We start from the raw sequence: 4,968 nt of genomic DNA on the forward strand, positions 1-4,968 counted from the left end.
CCTTTGAAGCTCCATAGCAGGAACTGTGGAGTGTCTTGCTGGTGTTACTCAGAAATCCAGTAATTTGAGGAGCAGATCTTGAAAACAACTCAGTAAAGCTCCAGACAGCTGCTTTGTTTTTTCCCAGTGCAGCTTTATCAGGCTTGTTTGTTGCTCATGGATTTTGCATGCTCTGTCTAGTTTTAGGACTAGATGAAAGAGCTTGGGACAATTAATTATTTCAGGTGGTCCACAGAGATGCAGGAATACTTTCTTTCACCCAGTAGACCAGTTGTCATTATAGACATTTCCCAGATCCCCTGAACAATACTGGATGGCAGATAAGTTGCACCCACACAGCCTTCTGCCTAAAGATGCCAACACATAGTAGAGATGGTTAAATTTCTTTTCAGAATGTTCTTCATCAACCTATTAAGATCTCCTGATAGAACTGGTAGAAAGCTATATAGACATGCAAAAGAGCAGGTATCTTGTCCAACAGGCAAATTAATATGAGTCCCTGAGTCAAGAGTAACTCTGTACCAATAAATGGAATTCATTTGCTCTATGTATTGGTACATGGAGTTGGTTTGGTACCATGCAGGATCATGTATAGTTTATAGGTGTCTGTCCTGCTCATCATGGTTTCCCTGGACAAAAAACATGTCCTGCAACAGGCTGACAAATATCTGAAGAAGTGGCAATAGAAAATGAATTGATAAAATGTTGGTTCTGATTCTTTTTGGGGAATCAAATCTGTCTCAAATGATGTTAACGTAAATTACTGTGGCAAATGTGACATCTCTGTCTGAGAGCATGTTAATGTAATTTACTATAGTGAATATCAAATCTCCATCTGCTAAAGCAATCTGTTAAAATTCACTAAGATTATTATCTTCAAAAGGAAGAGGTTTTTAATCTTTCAGGTTGTTGTTTTTAAGTTTCTTCCGATGGAAGTATTATCTAACATGTGATGCTGACAGACAGCCTTTGATTAAATTAAAAATGGAGTATATCAATTCCTAGCTCTTACCAGATCACTGTAAAACAGCAGCTGGTAGAAAGTTTAGGCCAGAATTTCAATAGCCCAAAACATTTTAATTTCAGACAGGACTTCTTCATGAGTGGTAGATAGACACCAGTGCTATGAGAGTAATATGATAAATTTTACATTTGCCTAAATTGCATCAACTTTTCACAAGTCTTTGCTTGTATCAGAGACCAGATACCAGGTACCTCAATAGGCTACACAAATATTTAAAAAAAAAAATTAGTGAAAGATTGCAATGGGTATTGCTATTTCATTATTAGAGTTATGCAGTGTTTAAAACATAAGGATAAATCTTGCAGGCCCTACCACTGTGGAAATCAGGAATAAAAAGTCTGAAATATGTCAAGAACCACATTTCTTTCCTGAGAGCAACTCAATCTGTGCTCATTATGCCTAATCTATAATAATATGGAAAGAAAGATTTTTGTAGCACTAACTGAAGAGACTTCAAAGCTGAGTCAAAAAGGACATAATGTAACTGCACAAAATATTATAAAATTATATTTCAAAAAGGCATAATGTAACTACACAAAATATTATCAAATTATATTTCAAAAAGGCTTAAAATTAGTTAAAAAAAGGCAAATACTTAAATTCTGAAATTTTTTTTGAAAACAAATTTCACTTCAGATTTTTTTTATGCCAGCAACTAACAGGTATCACAGATTAGAATGAGACTTTCAGGAGAAAAATATATAAGATGCAATAGCACATCAACAGTTTTGATTAAAATAGATTGCACTGATCAAAATTGCCAAGCATCCCACTTTTAGATGCCTATCCCCTGTTTGGCTTTGGATTTGGCTAGGATGGGTAGAGAGCACAGAGGGTCTCGAAGACTGAAGTCAGAGACTGCAAAGCTTTGCAGTTCTGGGGATGGAGAATGAAAATGCTAGGATCAGTAGGAAAAGAAACTAAGAGGTACCTACAATGGGAATGGAAGGTTTGCTTAATTTCCCTCTCCTCTTTCCCCTCAAAAGATGGCTTCCTTTACGGTAGTGACAAAGCACTTCACAAAGTGAGCTTTCAAAATGAGACATCCGAAATACTGACACCCCCTGTTCCAGCCTCCTTCTAACTGGATCCGGCTCTGGGCAGCATCTTCACTTTGGGGTATTGACACCTGCTGGCCGACATAAAAATAGCAAACTGCTTTTTCTCAGGAACACCGTCCCAGCGATGGGTGCATATGGTTTCATGTTCTCTCTCTGCCATATGTTAGAAACTTTCTGATTCAAACTGGTTGCAAGTAAAAATCATAATTTTAAAAATATCTTTAAAAAATATCTGGCTTGGATTTTGTTTTACTACAAATGCCAGGACACTGTGAACAAGGGAAACATTACCAAGTTCTCTCCAAATTCTCCAGAACGACATAAACAGCAAAATTAATCCTTAGTTTCTGATTTTCACGGATTCCAATAAATACAAAGAACCACATACTCCGAATTTTACTGGAAGATAATCTGAAATGAAAGAAAAGGTCCATATACTGACTTTTATATTTCTGCTCTTCCTATGTTTATGAAAACCTTCACCTCTTCTTCAAATGTTTTATATTTATTTAGTTTTAGAATCTAAATGAATTACGACATCCTTTTAAACATAAGTTAAATGTTTTCAGTGAAAGGCTAGAGAGATTCATGAGGGAAAAACTACCAACAGTCAGTAATTGCACAGGAATTACATTTGGCTAAATTTTTAAAAATTTAGAATCTGAGATATCATCAGAGGAAATATTGATGTTATTTTGCTTTCACACTTTGTACAAGTTTTCCTGAGCATCCTCTTGTGGTTATTCTCAATGGCAGGATTTGAGTTGAATTGCCTCTTGGTATGGCCCCATATGAACATTCTTGGCTACTGAAAAATATCTATTAACAAATACAAGATAAATGCCATTACCAGTATCCTACATTTTGCACGTTCAGGCTTAAGGACATATTGATTCATATTCCTCTATAATCCCACCAAAATCTGAAGCTCAGAAGAATTTTCTCCTTAACTCTATGTCAAATAATCTCCCAGTAAGTGTTATTCCAAATTCAAAAATAAAGCTTTACACTAGATATCCTACTTTTGATAGTCATTTGCTTCTGTTTTGCAGACTGAATGTTAAATATTCAAAACAGTAAGACAAACACATCAAGGATGTAAATTCTGATCTCATCTTTAATGTACATTAAATCCCTATACAAACGTCTTAATTTAAGAGACTGAAGAGTAAAATGGTTTAAATTAAATGCAGAATAATCCTTAGAGCATTGACACTGCTTTCATGATTTTCATAAATTTTCTTCAACATTTCTAAGTGTTCCTTTTAATCAAAAAAAAAACAAAAACAAAAACAAAAACAAAACCCTTAAGAATGTTACCTTTGTTTCTCTTGGTTTTTATTTTGGATAAACTATCGTATTCAGAGAATATAAAAGTTAATTATCCATGTTGCTGAGGAAGACTGTAAGATGATTTTCATCATATTTTCACTGCAGGCAAGATGGAACTACTCATTTTCACCATTTCAGCTCACTTTATCTCATCCAAACATTCTGAGCTACTGCAAACTGAAATGTCATGATGTATGACTGAGGGACATTGCAGTGCAGTAAATTTTTAATGCCAGCTTTTTTACATTTAAATTTATACAGAATTTTCTCCACCTCCTCTAGCATTAGCAGACTAGTTCTGTACTCTCTTTCATGAGAAGAAAGAGAAGGAATTATATTTATTCCTAGACAATGAAAGGCAAGAATTGAAACATAGATCAGAATGAGGTAAAAGAGGAGATGAAAGACAAAGAAAATTTATTTTAAACCTTCATAAGTGATAATAAAATGTTTAAATAACCAAACAATGTAAATTCAGACTGTGAAAAAATATAAGTGTCTTGTTTTTCATTGTTAAAGACTCATAGTCTAAAATAGGACAGGACAAGCAAAAATCATCAGCATATATGGAATATTAACAATGTGAGGCACAGAAGAATCCTAAGGAAGAGTAGAGTGGTCAGGAGTGGTACACTGGCCATCAGCAACCTGAACAATCAAAACCACTGTGTATTTTAGCAGACTTATGTAGGTGGAAGAAACATCATTTTAATACTCACAGGGATTGAATAAGTTTCTTCATCATCATCAAGAGGATCTGACCATAAAAATTCTCTTAAAAATAAATGAACAAATAAAGCCCAGAAATGAACTGATTCCTTGCAATACAAAACACTGGCTTAGCAAAAATAAAGACATGAAGGGATGGCTGACTTTGAAAAATAAGCTCAAACATGGCATGTAATAAAAATTACTGCAAACCACTGTGACTGGAAAGATAAGTAGCAACTGATATGAATGATTCTGATTATCATGATGGTCCTCTCACTTAATTGAATTTGTAATTCTTTTACCACATGGTTCAGAATATAGCACTGTTTCAACCCCGTCAATGGTGTCAGGTTCCAGGTCTTGCTGAAAACGACCAGAATTGTCAGAAGGGAGCTAAGGGGAAGTAAATGCATAACCATGACATCTGGGGAGTTAGCTGAATTTTCAGTCAGGTGTTAGAAATTCTCTGAACAGCCAAATGCTCTCAGTTATCTTTCCCTGCTTCTTAGCTGAACTGTTCTTGCAATAAATGGAAAGGAATGGCATTTGGTTGTGTGTCATAGCTGGAACAATCCCAGATGATGCTTAAATATTCATTGCTTAAAAGAAAAGAGTTCTGGTAACACTGGATTTTTGCTAATATTTTTGTCATCCCTGTTACCCCTACTGAGACAAAGAAACAAGGAGTGAGAAGACATGAATTTAATACACTTATCTAATTCAAACTTGACATACCACTTGAAGGATGGTAGTTTTCCACCTCAGTTTGCAACATGTATTTCCACAACACTTTTTCAAAATTGGAGAATACTATTCCTTACATTATTCTTCATATTCCTA

The sequence above is a fragment of the Agelaius phoeniceus genome, chromosome 1 (assembly GCF_051311805.1).
Source record: "Agelaius phoeniceus isolate bAgePho1 chromosome 1, bAgePho1.hap1, whole genome shotgun sequence".
NCBI lineage: Eukaryota > Metazoa > Chordata > Aves > Passeriformes > Icteridae > Agelaius > Agelaius phoeniceus.